Source organism: Anser brachyrhynchus (assembly GCF_964034855.1).
Source record: "Anser brachyrhynchus genome assembly, chromosome: 1".
NCBI lineage: Eukaryota > Metazoa > Chordata > Aves > Anseriformes > Anatidae > Anser > Anser brachyrhynchus.
In genome coordinates, this window is record NC_137694.1 from 198,665,603 (window position 1) to 198,687,442 (window position 21,840).

The 21,840-nt window shown below is 39.9% G+C and overlaps 1 protein-coding gene across 4 annotated transcripts in view; it reads right to left on the reverse strand.

Annotated features, from left to right (window-relative positions):
- The window catches only part of CNTN5 (contactin 5), a 695,706-nt gene that overhangs the window by 481,450 nt on the left and 192,416 nt on the right, over positions 1 to 21,840 (reverse strand). The gene's annotated exons all lie outside the window — the stretch shown is intronic.

Consider the following 21,840-nt stretch of genomic DNA (forward strand, 5'->3'; position numbering starts at 1 on the left):
AACAGGTTGCCCAGAAAAGCTGTGAATGCCCCATTACTTGAAATGTTCAAGGCCAGTTTGGATGGGACTTTGAGTACCCTGGTGTCGTGGAAGATGTCCCTGTCCATGGCAGGAGAGTTGGAATTATATGATCTTTAAGGTCCCTTTCAACCAACCCAAACCATTCTGTTTCTATGAAAATTTTCACAATTTATAGCACTGAGCTTAATGATACAAAGGGAAAATATGCATCAACTGGAACTATTATGAATTTCAAGCTGTGATGATTCACCGCAGGAAAATATGTCCAGACCTAAGCAAAATTAGGAATATTCATAAGGTACATGCAGTACCTAAATTTCATTTTTAATAGTCATTGACAATAGACTGCTATGTGCCACCTGCTGGAGAGACCTTTAGAGATGCTCTAAAACTTCTTTTTGTAATTGTGGCTTTGAAATGCATGGATGGCACAATAGGAAGACAACATTGAACATCCTATTTTAATTTAACAAATAAAGAAATAATAAATACAAATCTTGAGTCAGGTGGAAAGAAAGAGAAAGTTACCACAAAAGTTACCCAGTAAGTGTATAAAGGGAAATCTCTGCTGAGATTCACACTGTTTGTAGCAGTTGGAAACAAAAAACACTTTTGGCACCAAGAATGTATTCTCTTGGTGTAAATAACAGTGAAAATACCAGTAGAGTGAAAATGAAGTTTCATTATCTCACAACACTGATTCTGGTTTGGGAGTGTAAATGCAGCATATTGATTTTTCTGATCTTTGCAAACAAACAACTCAGCTGAGTTATATTTCATTTTAAAAATAAACACTATTATCACCTTAATTAAAATCTTACGCTATACTAAGCACTGCTATTCTACCAATGTTAACCAATTTGAAAGCTCTATTGAAATGACTTCTTTCATTTTTAAACTACTAACAAATGCTCATAAGGCACTGAGTACTAGAACTTCTTAAAAAAATTATCATTATTTTTTAATTAGTTTTGCTTAAAAAAGTACTTCCAGAAGAGATGCATATTGCATCTCTACTTCAGTTGTTGAGACAAATGACAAGAAATATGTATCATTTTAACTTTTCAACCAAAATAATCAATAATGGATATGAATTGCAGGGCAGACAGTCTATTGTTGCAGGGATTGCAAAGCTGGTCAGCACTGTTTCTATTACAGGAAATTTAAACCTATCAACGAGAATTAATGCAGGACACTGAGATCCTCTTTCCACCTTAATAAATTGATACCTGCTAAGTTCTACCTTTGAAACTCTTTTAAGATGCAGCTCAAATGATAATGGTACAGTTTATTCTGGGAAGTGAAATAAAGGCACAGATTACTCTAGGAAGGGAAAAGGAATGGAGAACAACTACAGAGAATTAATCTCTCTCATGAACTCAGGTATATTTTGTTCTCTGAACAAAACCAAAAATCAGTGTAAATTAAATACACAACATTTATCCAGATTTTATATAGAATCAAAGATCTGAAACTACATCTTTCTGTGTGCCACACTAGAAGAAAACAGCCACATCTTTGGCAGTTTCTGGCCAAAACCAAGTCTCTTTAATTTAGTTATACAATAATGGTAAAGAGAAATTTGTTCTTGAACTAGTAAATTTTGCAATCAAATAGCCTGTAGCAAGATCAATTTTTGACCTGGTGTTAGGATTCTGAAGGAAGCACCACTGAATTTCGTCAGGACACAGGTTATTACTAGTCCACATTTGTCTTCTGGATTGCACAGCACCCAGATCCTAAGTGGGTTTTGAGGTGTAGAGGAGTAAAGAGGCAAAGAATGGATATCAGACTGGACATTAGGAAGAAAAATCTTCACTGAGAAGGTAGTCAGGCACTGCAACAGGGTCCCCAGGAACATGGTCACAGCCCCAAGCCTGTCCATGTTCAAGAAGCATTGAATCACACAATCCCAGAATTGTCTAGGTTGGAATAGACATCCAAGATCACTTAGTCCAGCCTCTGACCTAACACTAACAAGTCCTCCACTAAACCATATCACTAAGCTCAACATCTAAACGTCTTTTAAAGACCTCCAGGGATGGTGACTCAACCACTTCCCTGGGCAGCCCATTCCGATGCCTAACAACCCTTTCAGTAAAGAAGTTCTTCCTAACATCCAACCTAAACCTCCCTTGGCACAACTTTAGCCCATTCCCCCTCGTCCTGTCACCAGGCACGTGGGAGAATAGACCAACCCCCACCTCTCTACAGCCTCCTTTAAGGTACCTGTAGAGAGCGATAAGGTCGCCCCTGAGCCTCCTCTTCTCCAGGTTGAACAATTCCAGCTCTCTCAGCCGCTCCTCGTAAGACTTGTTCTCCAGACCCCTCACCAGCTTCGCTGCCCTTCTCTGGAATCTCTCGAGCACCTCCATGTCCTTCTTGTAGTTAGGGGCCCAAAACTGAACACAGTACTCGAGGTGTGACCTCACCAGAGCCGAGTACAGGGGGACAATCACTTCCCTAGACCTGACGGCTACACTTTGTCTTATGCAAGCCAGGATGCTGTTGGCCTTCTTGGCCACCTGAGCACACTGCTGGCTCATATTCAGCCGACTATCAACCAATACTCCCAGGTCCTCCTCTGCCAGGCAACTTTCCAACCACTCATCTCCCAGCCTGTAGCTCTGCTTGGGGTTGTTGTGCCCCAGGTGCAGGACCCGGCACTTGGCCTTGTTGAACTTCATACAGTTGGCCTCAGCCCATCAGTCCAGCCTATCCAGATCTTCCTGCAGAGCCTTCCTACCCTCGAGCAGATCGACACATGCACCTAACTTGGTGTCATCTGCAAACTTTCTGAGGATAGACTCAATCCCCTCGTCCAGATCATCGATAAAGATATTAAAGAAGACTGTCCCCAGTACTGAGCCCTGGGGGACGCCACTAGTGACCGGCCTCCAACTGGATTTGACTCCATTCACCACAACTCTTTGGGCCCGGTTATCCAGCCAGCTTTTAACCCAACGAAGCGTACACCAGTCCAAGCCATGAGCAGCCAGTTTCTTGAGGAGAATACTGTGGGAAACGGTGTCAAAAGCCTTACTGAAATCAAGGTAGACCACATCCACAGCCTTTCCCTCATCCACTAAGCGTGTCACTTTGTCATAGAAGATCAGGTTCGCCAAGCAGGACCTACCTTTCATAAACCCATGCTGACTGGGCCTGATCGCCTGGTTGCCCTGTAAGTGCCGCGTGATGACACTCAAGAGAATCTGCTCCATGAGCTTCCCTAGCACCGAGGTCAAACTAACAGGCCTATAGTTCCCCGGGTCTACCCTGCGGCCCTTCTTGTAGATGGGCGTCACGTTTGCTAGCCGCCAGTCGACTGGGACCTCCCCCAATAGCCAGGACTGCCGATAAATGATGGAAAGCAGCTTGGCCAGCTCCTCCGCCAGTTCGCTCAGTACCCTCAGGTGGATCCCATCCGGCCCCATCGACTTGCGTACATCCAAGTGCTGTAGCAGGTCGCCAACCATTTCCTTGTGGATAGTGAGGGCCACATTCTGCTCCCCATCCCCTTCCACCGGCTTAGGGTACTGGGTATCCAGAGAACAACTGGTTTTGCCGCTAAAGACTGAGGCAAAGAAGGCATTAAGCACCTCAGCCTTTTCCTCATCTCTTGTAACTTGTTTCCCCCTTCATCCAGTAAAGGATGGAGATTCTCCTTAGTCCTCCTTTTTGTGTTGATGTATTTATAAAAACATTTTTTGTTATCTTTAAGGGCAGTAGCCAGATTGAGATCCAGATGAGCTTTGGCCTTTCTAATTTTGTCCCTGCACAGCCTTGCAACATCCTTGTGGTCCTCCTGAGTGGCCCGCACTCTTTTCCAAAGATTATAAACCCTCTTTTTTCTCTTAAGCTCAAGCCAAAACTCTCCGTTCAGCCAGGCCGGTCTTCTTCCGCGCCGGCTTGTCTTTGGGCACGTGGGGACAGACCGCTCCTGAGCCATTAAGATTTCCTTCTTGAAGAGTGCCCAGCCTTCATGGACTCCTCTGCCCTTCAGAACCACCTCCCAGGGGACTCTGCCAACCAGTGTCCTGAACAGCTCAAAGTCAGCCCTCCGGAAGTCCAAGACAGTGGTTTTACTGATCCCCTCCCTGACTTTGCCAAGAATAGAGAACTCTACCATTTTGTGGTCACTCTGCCCAAGACAGCTCCCGACCACTGCATCTCCCATCAGTCCTTCTCTGTTTGTGAACAGCTGTAGCAGGGCACCTCCCCTGGTAGGCTCACTAACCAGCTACGTCAGGAAGCTATCTCCCATGCTCTCCAGAAACCTCCTAGACTGCTTTCTCTGGGCTGTGTTGTGCTTCCAGGATATGTCTGGGAAGTTGAAGTCCCCCACGAGAACAAGCGCTGATGATTTTTCAACTTCTACCAGCTGCCTGTAGAACTCCTCATCCGTCTCCTCATACTGGTTTGGCGGTCTGTAACAGACCCCCATGAGGATGCTTGCCTTGTTGGCCTTCCCACTGATCCTAACCCATAGGGACTCAACCTTATCAGTCCCAGCCTCAAGTTCCACAACATCAAAATACTCTCTAATATAGAGAGCCACACCACCACCCCTTCTGTGCTGCCTGTCCCTTCTGAAGAGCCTATAGCCAGACATTGCAGCACTCCAGTCATGAGAGTGGTCCCACCACGTTTCTGTGATGGCAACCAAGTCATAGCCTGCCTGCTGCACGATGGCTTCCAGCTCCTCTTGTTTGTTACCCATGCTGCATGCATTAGTGTAGATGCACTTCAGTTGGGCCATTGCCTTCTCCCCTGGCTTTGCCATTGTTCCCCCGGCACACTTCTAACAAGCCTTATTTCAGCCCCATCCCCCTTCTTACCTAGTTTAAAGCCCTCTCAACGAGCCCTGCCAGCTCCTGGGCTAGGATCTGTTTTCCCCTTAGAGATAGGTGGGACCCATCTGCGGCCATCAGGCCGGATGCCAAGTAAAGCACCCCATGGTCAAAAAAAAAACCAAATTTTTTGTGTTGGCACCAGCCTCTGAGCCACGTGTTTATCAGGTGGGCTTTCCGTGTCCTCTCTGTACCCCTCCCTGCCACTGTAGGAATGGTCAAAAACACCACCTGTACTCCTGCTCCATCCACTAACTGTCCCAGTCCCCTAAAGTCCCATTTGATAGCCTTCAGGCTTCTCTCTTCAATATTATCACTGCCAGCCTCAACTATCAAAAGAGGATAGTAATCAGAGGGGCGAACCAGGTTGGGAAGCTTCCTGGCAACATCCCTGACCCTGGCCCCAGGGAGGCAGCAGACTTCCCTATGGGTAGGGTCAGGCCGACAAATAGGGCCCTCTGTTCCCCTGAGAAGGGAGTTGCCTACAACAATTACACTCCTATCTTTCTTGGTGGAGGCAGTCTTGAGACGTGGAGTCAACTTCCTTGCCCTAGGCATCCTCCTGGGTAGACTTTTTACCTCATCCTCACCCACCGGTCTCTCAAGCTCCAGGGCCTCAAATCTGTTGTGTAGGGGCACCTGGGATGGTGGGGCTGGTGGGGGGGTCGTTGCCTACGAGGTCAAGCAGGGACCTGTCTCCATTCCTCCTCAACTCCTAGGTCCCCTCCCTCTGCCCAACAGCGGCAGGACAGGGTGTCCACCCCCATTTGGAGTGTCTCAAGTACCTCTCCTTCAGGCCTTGCAGGGTGTTGCTCCACCAGTCTATCTCCCACTCACACTCCCTGATGTCCCTCAACCTCTCCACCTCCTCCTTGAGCTCTGAGACATTGGGACAACACTTAACTCTTACATTACTCTGTGAGGAGTCAGGAGTTGGACTTGATGATCCTCATGGGTCCCTTGTCATCCCAACTCAGGATATACTATGATTCTACAAAAGCAGTAGGTGTGCATCTGTCTAAAAGTAGAATGATAGAGAACAAAGGAAATATTAACTGAAAAACTAGAGTAAAATTAGCACCATGATTAGCACCAGTGAGGAGAATGTGAATTAAACTTTGAACTGTGTTGAGTTGAGAACTATGCTTGTATCGTACTTTAGTTATCTGAACTTTTACGGTCTTCAGACATAATATTCTTCTCTGCTAAATCTGACATAATTGGTTTAATTAAAATGCTAGAATGATAGAATGACTGGGGTTGGAAGGGACATTAAAGATCATCTAAGCTCCAACCCCCTCACATGGACAGGGATGCACCCACTGGATCAGGTTGCCCAGGGCCTCATCCAAGCGGATCTTGAACACCTCCAGGAATGGGGAATCCACAACTTCTCTCGGCAACCTGTTCCAGGGCCTCACCACCCTCTGAATGAAGAATTTCCTCCTAACCTCTAATCTAAATCTTTTAGTTTAAAACCATATTCCCTTGTCCTATCATCATCTCCCCAAATAAAAAAATAGCTCTTCATCTTTTTTATAAGAGCCTTTTAAGTACTGAAGGGCAACAATAAGCTCTCCCCAGATCCTTCTCTTCTCAAGACTAAACAACCTGAGCTCTCTCAGCCTTTCTTTGTAGGAGAAGTGCTCCAGCCCTCTGATCATCTTTGTAGCCCTCCTCTGGATTCACTCTAACGAGCTCCACATCTTTCTTGTGCTGGGGGCCCCAAATCTGGATGCAGTACTCCAAGTGAGGCCTCACCAGGGCAGAGTAGAGGGGCACAATCACCTCTTTTGACCTGCTAGCCACTCCTCTGTTGATGCAGCCCAGGATGCAGTTGGCCTTCTGGGCTGCAAGTGCACACTGCTGTCTCATGTCAAGCCTTTCATCCACCAGAACCACAGTCTTTCTCTGCATGGTTGCTCTCAATGTGTTCTTCTCCCAGTCTGTACTCCTGTCTGGGATTGCCCTGATCCAGTTGCAGCATATTGCACTTGGCATTGTTGTACCAAGTTCAGTTCATCAGGTTCATGTGGGCTCACATTTCAAGCTTGTCCAGGTCCCTTTGGATGGCCTTGATGGTATCAATAACACCATTCATCTTTGCGTCATCTGCAAACTTGCTCAGGGTGCACTCGATCTCTATGTTATCGATAAAGATATTAAACAACAATGGTCCCAAGAAGGCCATGATTAGTTATCATAAGGTAAATATGCTATAATGAATTCCTTATCCTATGTAGGCAGCCTCACCCCCAGTAGCCTAATTTGTATTTAAACATTTACAGAAGAGACTTCCATGCTTCTCCTGCTTAGGAGAGCCTGTTGCACCCAAAATGATATGCATTGCTTCATATTTCTTAAATATGGTGCTAGTTCATTATGCCCCCACATTCACTTTCAGCAGGTTCAGAGCCCTCCAACAAACCCACCAGCACCCTGCAGCCCAGTGGGATTTTAAAGTTTTTCTTCCTCTTTCAAAGTAGAAACAGAAGTCCATTACAGAACCAGCAGAAGACAAGAACAAAAAAGTGGGATTGCAGCCACACAGGATACCCACACACTCCCCTTGCCATGGATAGCAGCAGCTGGAAGGGTGGCAATGGAAGTGTATGGCATTTGAAAGGATTACCCAGAACTGTGTGAGAGCTTGTTTGTCCAAATGCTAGTAATGCTAGAGGGGAAGAGGTCAATGATTCCTAGATTAAATGCCAGCTGGGGCATTACCAAGAGGTTTTGGAAAGAGGGAAGTCAGCTTGAAAAGCGGTATAAAAGGACGATGGAAATTTTCACTGAGCTGCAAGGTGCAATGCAGGGTGCACCTTGGGTGTGTGCCTGTTGTGGCTAACCTACCACATAGGCTAGCATAGGTGTCAACAAATCCAAAGCCCATATGCAATTATACGAGTGTGTATGATTCACACTTCTTGTTTAGTTATAAAAGGATGTTCAGCAATTTAAATGTATTTATTAACATTTCATAAATGTCCAGCATTATGATTTATCTTGATTTTATTTATATGACTATTTGTCATGAAAATGTGGTTCATTGCTGGCTGGCCAATTATGTGTCATTAATACAATCAACAAACCACTTTGAACACGACTGAAAAAAAAATGCTCAACACCATGGAGTGTCTCAACTTGTTGCAGACTTCGTGTTCAAAGAATATGTGTTCAAAAAATCTCTAAATATATAACAAGGAAGCAACCTCCAGGAGCCAGAAAAGCGGAACACATTTCCTACCCAAATATTAAGCAGAAGCTTTCAATAGTGAATTGAATTGTGGTAAGAGGATGAAGGGTGTTGAAATCAGGGTATTGCAGCAGAGGTGGCAAATATAAATATGTAGATACCTCATATGGGTGGGTTCTGAAGGTGATTACAGTCTTGACCATAATATAGGCATAGCCCATAATAGTACATGAAGGCTCTTTAACAGTTAAGAAAGATTCTGATTAGACTGGTTGATAGAGGTATGTCAATTATAGGTAACAGCTTTTGCTCTCAGAAGAAAAGCCACATTATGACAAAATGCTTTTATAATAAGAACTGCGAAGTTCTGTTTTACTACCCATAAGAACGTAATTTCCTCAGCAATTCCCAGTAAAAGAATTATATGACAAGGACTGAATGCATAATACAGACAGCACATACTTTGAAGAATGCTATTTCAAACTAAACACAGGTTATATTTAATATGGTTTACAGTTACAACATAAAATCCTGTTATACATTCTCTGTGTATTCTATTTTGCAAAACCTTAACCAGTTGACTTCCGTAACATGACACTAAAGTGTGCCAAATGAACTTTGATGTGTAATACTGGGCCCAGATGTATCCCAGCTAGGCATCCCAGGTTTCATTCATTGACTTAAAATAGCTTTTTTTTTTTTTTTTTTTTTTTTTAATAGTTTCTTGAACTGGCAATTTCTGAATGGCAAGTTCTGTGTAACCAAATAAAGTTAAATAAAGAAATCATGCTAATTCATACATGCATTTCTAACCTTGTACAATTGGAACTGAAAAATGTGGAGTCATTTGTAAAAAGTGAATTTTAACTATATTCAATATTGCAGTGTATATGTTATCAGCTAAATAGTCGCTACTGCATATGCATCTGTTAATTCAATTACTATGATCAGTACGGTTGCATTTATTTTAATAAGTTCCAGATTCTTGTTTAACTGAACATTCATTCATCTGGAAGACTGAATTTATGTGGGAGCTAACTTGTTATGGAAAATGAATGCATTATGCAAGAAAAACACACATTTCTTCTTCATCAGTCAAATTATTTTTAAATTTAGCAACATGACTGATTACTTGTATGACAATTGCCACATTTTCAAATAGGGTCACTTCATTGTTACTTGTACTGAGATCATAAGAATTATTAAGATTTCATTTGTTGTTACTAAGAAAATCTATAAAGAAAAAAATATTATATTGATAGATTTCATGCAAGCATAAAAATATTAACGAAAAGCATTCGGGTTTAAAATGGAGTCATTCTTCATCCTCAGTTGAATTATTACTCCTTTGCTACAGTCACAAAGAAGTCTCTTTTGTACAAATTGCAGTCTATGTATTGGAGTTTTAATAACGTTGAAGACTTGGTAGAAAGTCAGTAGGATAATGATATATGTTCATTTTCCTTTCTATGAAAGAGAAAATAAAAATAACTTGTAAAACCTATGTTCAAAATTTCTCATTTTGCTGCTGCTCAATTATATATTCCCTGAGAAAAGCAAAAGCAGAGATGGAAATTCAAGGTTCATTCCTAATAATCTAATCTAATTCTCACAGAATACCTTCTGTTTCCTATTATGTTCCTACATGGTTATTTAGTCAGCAGTTATATTACCACCACCTATACGATGGATATTACATAACTGTTAAAAACAGACACACAGACAATGGCGGTCCCTTGGAGATTTTCACCTACAACTTCTGTCTCATTAGGCTTTTGTTTGTTTTTATGTTGATCCAATTTTGTGGAAAAAAAAATATATATATATATATGTTCTTTTGTTTCTATTCAATTTTTGTGTTCTAGTCCCCACACTATTCTAGGGAGTTACAAGGTTGCAGTGTGTGTCCTCTATTTTCTAAATGGTTTGTGAGATTATTTGACTGGCATTGCTGTCCATTTTTTTCACATTCTTTACGAAGTTTTCATATTGGGTCATGATGTTGTCAGTTTTTCTAAGAGCTCTTCTAGGTTTGTCTTCAGAGAATGAACTGTTCATTTATCTGCTAAGATTGCTTTAATCAGATGCTCTTCTTCCAAGGGTTTTCTGCTATCCTGTCTTTCCTATTCCACTTTTAATTGCTAGGACATATTTTAGTTTCCAAACTGATTAGTCACTGTAGAGCTTTAATGAGTGTTTTCTTTGCTTGCTTGCTTGCTTGCTTGTTTTTGTAGTCTTCCTGATACAGAAACACAAAAAAGGATATACCACACCTTCAAGATCTAGCTTCATGCTATCTCATGCTTTCTGGCTCTCCGTGAATCCATATCTCCACTCAGTTCCACTTTTATTAAGTTTGAATTAATTTGTGCTTTTCTGGTCAGAGTTAATATGCTTACTCCAAATTCCCTGTAGTTATCAGTAGATATTTTGTCTTTGATAGGCATACAAAATTTTATAGGGCTCCACTTCCCAGACAGATGGTATGATGTAAATTTCTTTGAATTGTATAGGCTGATCCAACCATTGTCACTGCCAGAAGCTTTGCTCTTAACTACAGTGGAATTTGAACTAGGTTTTTAGCTATTTGTTCTATAGACTTTCTATTTCCAAGATCTGTCATAGTACGAAAACTAGCGTTTCAGAATTTTTAAATATTTTGCCTGTTGATCTACCTTTCCTTCTTTTATTCCAACAATTCCAACAATTCGGATCAGAGATTCTGTTAAACAAATAATCTAAAACCTAGCATGTAAGACTGTACACATGCATTTTATCACATAGAGCCGGGATAGTAAGGACAGATGATTTATCAAATGAAAGAGAAGGACATAGTAGAAAAGTGAAATATTGTGGCTTGTAATAGTCATAATGTAATGAGGAAAGTATAGTGATACCTTCCTATATTACTTTCAATATCTTGAGTTCCTCTTCAGTGGTAACTCTGTGTTTCCAATGAACTGTATTACACAAGGGACACAGCAAACTGATTTTCATATTTTCATATAACCAAATAGAGTACCTGGGACCTCAACCTACAGAAGCCAGTGGGAACATGTTTCTGTCTCCCTGAATGACAGACAGAACTGTACCTCCACAGTTTCTATACATAGAACTATAAAGTCATATCTTTTTCCTAATCTATGAATAGTAGGATAGGAATCCATCTGAAAATTGCATTACAAAAATAATTAAGATCTACATATCAATATATATAGAAAACTGAACAGCACTTCTTAAGTACGTTAATTATTTTAATATATAATTATTATAAAAACCACATTTAATATAAAAAAGAACAGCAATTACTGATTTTATACATAATCTTTGATAGAAAGAGTTACACAATTTCATTAGGGTTGGAACTAGTGCAGAGGCATCAAAAGAGTGCAGATACAAGTGAAGTGCTCAGAGGGTAGTCTTGAAACTGAGTTCAGAGACCATTTATTGAAGTTTATGTAGCCAATCTTATCTTTATGAGATGCTCCAGAATTACTATCAGCAAAAATGAGGATTTGCCTAAAGAAGAATGAGCTATACGCACTACATTTATATCTATAGCAACTCCTTAAAAAAAAAAAAAAAAAAAAAAAAAAAAAAGGATGTTATCTCTACCATGAAGTAGATAAAGAAGTCTGGGGAATAAAAATGTATTTTCCCACACTGCAGAGTCCAGGTAATTGTGCTATATTCAGTTTATATATGGAAATTGAGATGTTGAAAGTTGAAAATAAAAAGCAGATTCCTTTCACTTTGAAGAAATAAAGCAATTATTTAGTTCACATTCATTAGAGAAAACTAAGCAAAGTTTTCTGTCTACATGTATCAAGTTGAAATAAGTTTTGCCAAGGAACTGCTGATACTTGCAGTGCCATTCTGTTCCCCTTCTACTTATAGTTATGTCTCTTGAAACTATACATTTGCACAAATCAAGGCTTAAAGAAACATTTCAATTTAACTAATCTGGGGTGAAGGATTTTCTAAATCTAATATTGGAAATTGAATTTTGCTGCAAGAAACATCTCAAGTGCTAACTAGGATTATTATTATGGTATTCAAATGTTGCATTTTACTTATTAGAAACAGTAGTTTACCTACATTTATTTTTATACTGCCTAGTGCTCATAAATAATTGAAGCATAAATTCTGTACAGGTTTCCTTGCACTTTCATTTGTTTAACATATTAAAAAAGTTAAAATGACTTTTTTTTTTTTTCTCCTTTTTCATCCATGGAAGGTATTTCTTGAAGGACAGTGGTCTTGACAGTCTGCCAAAAATGGGGAGTGAATCTCTATCAAAAGCCTTCATTTCCAGAATTAAAGAATACTTCTTTCTCTATGGTGTGTCTCTACTGACACACAAAAACTTTCTTGAAATCCAGAACATACTCAGCCCACTGGGTAAGATTCTATCAAAACTATTCTTCAATACATGTGCTTCCTTCCACATTTTATTATTTAGTAAATAAATCTGGTGATTTCTTTCACCAGTAATGCTAAAACATCATGGTCATAATGGTTCTAATTGTCTATCCAGATGTTAATGCTTAATCACAGAATTATGTTAGATTATTCTGCGTGATAACTCATTTACTTGTTTGTTCTTAAATTACAAATTATTTTGAAAAGATATTGGAGTAAAAGAAAAGTAACATTGAAAAAGCCTTGTGTTTCTATTCTATTCTGCTCCTATAAATGATGACCTAAAACCTTCAGTTGCTAAATCACAGACACAGTCTATGTACCTTTTTTTTTCTTTCTTTACAGCAAAGTCCATGTTTTTAAAAGCTTTAGTTTCAAAAGCTTGAGTTTTAAAAAAAGTGTCAAAATGAGTGCTGTATTCACTTATGCACAATATCCATTGACTTTGACTCCTGTGTCTGATGTAGAAACACTGAGCTCCCTTTCAAGCTAATACAAATAAACCTGAGACAAATTGCCTAATTATTTATATTTCTTAGGACTTTATATTAAGAGGACTTATTTTTGTCCTGTGCATTTTCATTTTCTCTCTTGCCTCTAGAAGGATCAGCAGTGAGCAACCTACACTCAGATGTCTTTTAGTATCTAAAAGCTGAAAAGCAGAACATCACCACCTGCAACAAACAGGAGGTAAAGTCAAGGTCTAAAAATAAAAATAAAAAACTTACACACTAATAATTTTATCTAGTAAGAGACAAAAGGGATAGAAATAAATCATGTCTATACTTAAGTATATCAAAGAAAAACAATTATGTGTAAAGCTAAGACTTTCTTTTGCTCAATCACTCATACAATGCTAAATTATAATAGTTTCTTAAGGAGTTCCTCAGGATGTACACTGTCTTTAAAGTCGCTACACTAATGGCTGCCATACTCTTGGTCTGAGGGCAAGGCTGGACTCTTGGAAAAGTAGAGATGTGCACGAGTACCGGGTGTTGACCAACATTAGTGGAGCTGACCCATTCAGACATTTTATTTAATAGTAAGATCTGGTATGGTTCCCACTCATTTTAGAACAACTATACAGGGGTGACTTTCACATCAGTTAAAAGTTGTTCTTTTTTTGGCTTATTCCCTTTAAATAGAGAATCTGATGTTTACGGGAAACTGCAGCTGTGCAAGTATCACCAAAACACACGAGTAAAGAAAATGCCTAAAGAATCAAATTAGATCATTATGTTTATTATTTTGCCTCTTTATCTCATTCTGATGTTTCTGAATGCAAAAAAAAAAAAAAAAAAAAAAAAAAAAAGAGAGTAGGAGTTATACAAGATCCTGATTTTTAAGAAATTGGATGCACCCTTTGGATGTTTGTATCCGAAGGCCAAATTCTATTTTTGGTAATCAGTGAAAGTCTGACTCATGCTACTTTAACTTAAATAAAAACTGGCCTCAAATCAGAAAAAAAAGATCAATTCAGTCATGTTTCTGAATGTTGCCTCATGAAGTTAAAGAAAGTCTTATTTCACACTTCTCTGAGAACTTCTATATGTAGAATAGTGTAAAAAAAATGGTAACCAACTGGAGGGAGGCCACCAAGACTGTGGGGCCTGGAGCACTTTTCTTGTGAAGCAAGAGGAGCTAGACTTGCTCAGCCTCAAGCAGAGACAGCTTGAAGGGTCCTACCAGCACCCCCAGTGCCTACAGGGAGGTCAATGAGGATATGGAGCTGGGTCTGTCGTGTCAGCACAGGTTGGTTTTAATGTGAACACTATGAATCTATGAACTTTGCTTCTACATGTAGCCACTTATTTTTTCCTGGAAGTTACATACTTTCATGTGATACAAAATCCAGACACGTCAGTAACAAGTGATTTTACAGTTGTACAATCAATAATATTGAAGCCTATAACTGCAATAAACCCCCTCCTCCCCCTCTCCCCTCTATAAAAAGATATGAAAACCAAGGTAAGAGACAATGATGTGTGACTGCCACATTCATTAACATTAACTAACAAGACTGTTGATTTCTAAAATTGCTTGTGTCAGGTGGTAATGACAAACTTGGTAAGATATTACTTGCAAAATGTCATTAAATATTTTGCAGCTCAGTTCTATCAGTATCAAATGTTAAAGCAATAACAATATGCATATGAATTTGAAAGAATTAATTACATAAATTCTTTAGAAATCCCACTGCATATGTGATTAAAAGGATGAAAATAGATTTCATTCTAAGGACTTTAAATGGGAAAAATACTCCTGCTATAACCAATAAATACTAATTATTAGTATAATGACAGAAAATAATACTGAGCTTTAGTTCTCCTCATCTTGTCAAAACAATAGGAATTATTTCCCCCCTTGAAACTGCTGATAAAGAAGTGGTGCTGCAAGTGGCTTACATGCTTAACACAAGCTTGAAAATCAGTCCTAAGTTAGGAAACAAACAGGTGTAAATGGAAAGTTGAAATGAATCATTGGTGCATAGTGAGCTTTGCTAATTCTCTTAACATGAAATTTGCATTGATATGGAACAAGTATGACATACATAGCATTTCTATAGGAAATAAAATGCAGTTTAGATAAATATATCATACTTGAATATTTCACATATATTTATTCACATATATGTACTTGAAATATACATATGATCATATACATATACGTATGATATATATATATATCTTTAAAAAATCCAGGTTTAGGAATCAGTATGAATAAATTAACATTTAAAATTTTAGATCCCTCTAACTCTTCAAAATTAGGTAGGAGTAATATTCAAGACCAAGGTAACTCAAAAGCAGAACTACCAGGAAGATCCTTTTCCACAAAATTATTTTGTTCTGATTGGAATGGAGAAACACTTTTTATTGAAGTAGCTAATGGGAAGACTCATTATTTCTATATATTTAATTAAATATTAATAAATGCTTTTCATGGAAAATAGTGTTATTTCAAGTTTCCTGATTATCAGAAGATTACATTGGACATTCAGATACAAAAACACTGGGGGCAAAACCTAAAATCATCAGTGTCCAAGACTGAACGTGACCATATGCATAGGTAGAAAAACTTTCTCCTTTGCACTTTTCTAAGTTAATGTATCCCAGAAGCAATCACAACTTCCAACTAAATGCTACATTCATCACCATCTGAGCCACAGTTAGTTCTTTTTTAGCAAGGAGAGAAGTAAGTTAGTATGTTTAGTTAGTGTGGATATCTTTAACTGTCTCCTTGCTGTAAAAACAAACTTGTCAGACTGGGGAAACTAACCCTATGGAACATGAATTGGCCAGAGGCCAGATTCTGCAAGGAAAATTTAGAACAAGTTGTAGCATAGCAGCAATCCAAATCAAAGTATCAATTTTCAGAATAATAGAATAATTACTTAACACATGAAGTGCTCAATAATGCAATGCATTATTTTATATGCTCTGAATACATTATAGTAACCATTAGAAGTGAAATGGTAAACACTTTTTTTTTTTTTCACCCATAGTTTTGAGTGAGTAGAATTTCTGGCATCTACCCAAACGGGTCACCACGAACAGGATAATGTGGCAATCTGTTATCATTAGCTCTGTTGGAAAGGTTCTGAAGACACTAGACAGAATTAAATGACCTGGAAAACTCAGTCTATGGAAAAGTCTATTGTACTCATCTCCGTTATATCCACCTCTACGCATCACTGGAACAGTGGAACAACATGATTTGCAGTGGTGGCAAAGATAAAGGTCATTTTTCTGTTTTTATTTTATCTAGCACAAGCCATTTAAGGTTTGTTAAATTCCACACATACAGAAATGGCTAATTCATGTGAGGTCCTTCCCTCACTCAGTATGTTAATCTACTGAAATCTTCACATTTGGGAGACAATGTAGAGATGTGTTTTTGCAAATCACTGATACTTTTGTATGGTCTATTTTAGCAACTTTTTTTTTTTTTTTTTAACTAATGGAAGCATTTTTTTTCAAGTAAAACTTGAAAGAAATAGCAGTTCTAAAAAGATCTACTAAATGTAATCACTATGCCCAGGTCCACATGGTAAAGATAGATATAATAAAAGGACTGACGTAGCCTATTCAAAAATATGCACTGGAAAGATTTCTTTTATTTTTGCAAGCTTTGCTGCTGTTCTACATTTATCTGAGTGATTAACTTAAAATGAAGAACCAAACTTTGACGTGCACCAGCTATTCCGATTTAACATAGTTGTGCATGTAATCTTTATTCCTGGAAAATTCAACTGCAGATAAATCCATAGAAAATAAAGAACAGAAACAGGGCAAAAACCTGTAGAATCATAGAGAATCATTGAATGGCTTGGGTTGGAAGGGACATTAAAGATCATTTAACTCAACCCCCCCTTGCCATAGGCAGGGATGCCACCCACTACATCAGGTTGGCAAAGGCCCCACCCACCCTGGCCTTGAACACCTCCAGGAATGGGGCGTCCACAACTTCTCTGGGCAACCTGTTTCAGGGCCTCACCACCCTCTGAATGAAGAATTTCCTCCTAACTTCTGTCCTCTTTTAGTTTAAGACCACTCCCCCTTGTTCTAACATTATCTACCCAAGTAAAGAGTCCTTCTCCATCCTTTTTATAAGACTTAAGTACTGAAAGGTTCCAATGAGTTCTTCCTGGAGCCTTCTCTTCTCCAGGCTGAACATCCCCAGCTCCCTCAGCCTTTCTTCATAGGAGAAGTGCTCCAGCCCTCTGATTGTCTTTGTAGCCCTCCTCTGGACTCACTCTAACAGGTCCACATCTTTCTTGTGCTGGGGGCCCCAAATCTGGATGCAGCACTCCAAGTGAGGCCTCACCAGGGCAGAGTAGAGGGGCACAATCACCTCCTTTGACCAGCTGGTAACATCTCTGTTGATGCAGCCCAGGTCGCAGCTGGCCTTCTGGGCTGCAAACATACATTGCTGTCTCATGTCAAGCCTTTCATCCACCAGAACCCCAAAGTCCTTCTCTGCAGGGCTGCTCTCAATGTGTTCTTCTCCCAGTCTGTACTCCTGTCTGGGATTGCCCCAACCCCATGTGGAGCAATTTAGGGCATATTCTTCACCAGTAAATAAACAGCTCACACTTGGGCATAAAATTGTTGCAAATCATCCTCCTTTATAGAAGTGGAACAAAATACAGAATGATTTGTGTTTCACGGGCAATCGTGGATTATTTTTTGTCATATTTTCAACTGGGATAGAGTTATTTTTTTTCTAGTAGCTTATATGGCACTGTGTTTTGGATTTAGGATCAAAATAATGCTGATAATACACTTAAGCTTTAGTAGTTACTGAGCTGTGCTTACACTAAGTTAAGGACTTTTCAGCTTCCTGTGCTGCCCTGCAAAAAAGGAGGCTAGGGGTGCACAAGGAGCTTTGAGGGGACAGAACCAGGACAACTGACCCAAACTGTCAAATATCCAAAGGGATATTCCATATCTTATGCATCGTTCATGCTGAACAATAAAACCAGGGGGAGTTGGCTAGGGGGGGGCACCTGAATCATTGGTCAGCTGGTGGTAAGCAATTTTATTGCATATCTTTTTTTTATTTATTCACTTTTCCCTTTTTTTTTCATCTTTTTTTTTTTATTATTATTATTATTCTTTTTTTCTTATTAAACTGTCCTTATTTCAACCCATGAGTTCTTGCACTTTTCAATTTTCTCCCCCATTACATTGACGGAGTGGAGTGAGCAAATGGCTGTGTGGTGTTTAGCTGTCTGCCAGATTAAACCACAACGTATTTTTACATAAGAAATGTTATAAGTGAACAATTAAAAATAATGTTCATTAGGAATTGTTCAGGATACTGCACGGAGGAAGCAAGGCAATAAGCAGTATTGCAACCCTGGACTTACGAAGGAAAACTTTGGCTTTTCAGTGAAAGATTTGGAGGAAGACCCATGGGTTAGGGCACTAGAAGGAAGGGTGGTCCAAGAGAACTGGTTAATATTCAAGCATCACTTCCTCCAAGCCCAAGATGGATGGATCCCTAAGAATAAGAAGTCAAGCAAAGGGGGCAGGAGACTTGCATAGATGAGCAAGGAGCTTCTGGCAAAACTCAATCAGAAGAAGGAAGTATATATAGGGAATGTGGAAAAAATATATAGATTATAGATGTAGGAACACTTTCAGAGTATTCTGGGATGCCACAAGGAAGGTACCCATTTGGAATTAAATCTTGCGAAGGACAACAAGAAGGGCTTCTTCAAACACATCAGTAGCAAAAAGAAGACTAGAGAAAATGTGGGCCTGCTGCTGTATGGCATGGGTGCCCTTGTGACAAAGGATACACAGAAGGCAGAGGTACTGAATGCCTTTTTTGCTTCAGTCTTTACTGCTAAGGCCAGACCTGAGGAATCCCAGACCTTGGAGACATGACAGAAAGTTTGGAGAAAGGAAGACTTTCCCTTGGTTGAGGAGGATTGGGTTAGAGATCATTTAGGCAAACCTGACACTCACAAATCTGTAGGCCTGGATGGGGTGCACCCATGAGTGCTGAGGGAGCTGGTGGAAGTTATTGCACGGACATTCTCCATAATCTTTGAAATGTCATGCAGAATGGGGGAGGTGCCCAAGGACTGGAAGAAAGCCTCTGTCTCTCCAGTCTTCAAAAAGGGCACGAAGGAGGAACCAGGAAACTACAAGCCAGTCAGCCTCACATCCATCCCTGGAAAGGTGATGGAACAGCTCATCCTGGGTGTCATCTATGAGCATATGAAGGAAAAGAAAGAGAGCAGGAATAGTCAGCATGGATTCACCAAGGGGAAATCATGCTTAACCAACCTGATAGCCTTCTATGGTGGAATGACTGTCTGAGTAGATGGGGGGAGAGCAGCAGATGTTGTCTACCTTGACATCAGCAAGGCTTTTGACACTGTCTCCCAGAACATCCTCAGATGTAAGCTCAGGAAGTGTGGGTTAGATGAGTGGACGGTGAGGTGGACTGAGAATTCGCTGGGTGGCAGAACTCGAGTGTTGTGAGAGTGGCTGAGCAGCACAGTCTGGTTGGAGGGTTGTAGCTAATGGTGTCCCCTGGGGGTCAGTACTGGGTCCGGTCTTGTTCAACACGCATGAGTGACCTGGATGAAGGGACAGAGTGCACTCTCAGCAAGCTTGCTGATGACACTAAACTGGGAGGAGTGGCTGATACACCAGAAGACTGTGCTGCCATTCAGAGAGAAAGGCTGGAGAGCTGGGCTAAGATGAACCTTATGATGCTCAACAAAGGCAACTGCAGGTTCCTGTACCTAGGAAGAAATAGCACTATGAACCAGTATGGGTTGGGGGCTGACCTGCTGGAAAGCAGCTCTGTGGAGAACGATCTGAGAGTCCTGGCAAACAGCAAGTTAATCATGAGCCAGCAATGTGCCTTTGTGGCCAAGAAGGCCAATGGCATCCTGGGGTGCATTAAGAAGAGTGTTGCCAGCAAGTCAAATAAGGTCATCCTCCCACTCTATTCAGCCCTGGTGAGGCCACATTTGGATAACGTGTCCAGTTCTGGACTCCCTAGTACAAGAGAGACATGGAGCTCCTCAAGAAAGTCCAGTGGAGGGCTACAAAGATGATTAGAGAACTGGAGCATCTCTCTTATGAGGAAAGACTGAGAGCTGGGCCTGTTTAGCCTGGAGAGAAGAAGGCTGAGAAGGGAATCTTATCAATATATACAGATATATTAAGGGTGAATGTCAAGACGATGGGGCTGGACTCTTTTTAGCGGTGCCCAGTGATAGAAGCAAAGGGCAGATACTGAAACACAGGATCCAGCTGAATATGAGGAAAAACTTCTTTAATATGAGACTGACAGAGCACTGGAACAGGTTACCCAGAGAGGCTGTGGAGTCTCCTTCTCTGGAGATACTCATAACCCGCACGGATGACATCCTGCGCAATGTGCTCTAGGTGATCCTGCTTGGCAGGGGGGTTAGACTAGATGATCTTCAGATGTCCCTTCCAATCTCACCCATTCTGTGTTTCTGCGAATAAATGACATGTCTTTAAGAAACAGACACAAGACTCAGAGTAAAAGAGCATGAAGTTAAAATCATGCACAAAGGCTGTCAGGCCAGAAGTTGGTTTAGTCACCAGTTATTATAGATTTATGTAGAAAGAATATCTAGAGAAATGATCCTTGCATATTTGTCAAAGTTGGGCTATCAAAAGACTTTAAAGACTTACAGAATTCTTACAATTTTGATAAACAGAAATCTGCAGAAAGTTAAATTTTCGAATAAAATTATGTATTAAATTTATCTCTACCGTTCTTTGGACAGAAAAAGAACAGAGAATGAGTTTTCATTTATGACTCTGGAAACACTCTTCCCTCTTCTCTCCTTCTACCACCTCTTGCTCCTCAGGGACATTAATGACATCTCTTAGATGCTAGAATGTCTATTTTACATGAACTTAGAGCAACGCCGCTTTTTTATAGAAAGGTTATCCTTCAATAAATCTGCTACTATAATAAGGCTTGTAACAGAGAAAGCAAATTAAAATTCACCATTCTTTCCTATACTTTTAGTGGTTGCAATAAATTCTCAAGGGCAGGAAAATAAGTTAAACTGTGTTATATTTAAAATGACAGTGTGAATCTACTCATATCAAGTTCATCAGTTCTAATTCAGTTATGTCTGGTCAGACTACACTGTCTCATTCATTACAATGGCTTCCTAGTCTTACGGTATGATTCTCAATTAGTTAGGTAGGCAGGTAAAATGTCTGACATCCAACAATGAACTATGCGCTTCCAAATATATTTGCACAGCCACACACTGCACTTTAGCAGACTCTTTATGTTGACCTACTAATAAAACATACCTTGAGGTTGAGAATGAAGACTCAATTCAAAAATTAATTAGAGGTGTTCTGAACTACATGATCATAAGTCATTCAACTATTATATGATGAAGCACACCTGTTAACAGACAACCACAGACATTTACTCCATCTTATTTCCATCTGCAGATGTATTCATGATAAATTTAAACTGAATATCCATCATTCATCTTGAAAATTAATATCAGATACAAAAGAATCATACTTACAGCTGCTACACTGCACCAGTTTGTGTCACAATGGGCTCTTAATGAGCAGACCACTTTTCACCTTCACCTGTATCATTAGTATACATTTGTATTCTTTTGAATATGAAAATAAAACATGCAGTGAGTTACATAAGCCACTTAAGATTATTTAGGAACAAATTTTGACTGCTTAACCAGGTGCATTAGCCTTGATCTTTAATTTTACTTTCATGAGAACTTGCCTGTGAATTCAGACTCCTGTAATAAACCCACTGTATTCTAGAACCAGACCAAATCACGCTGAAATACCTGTGAGG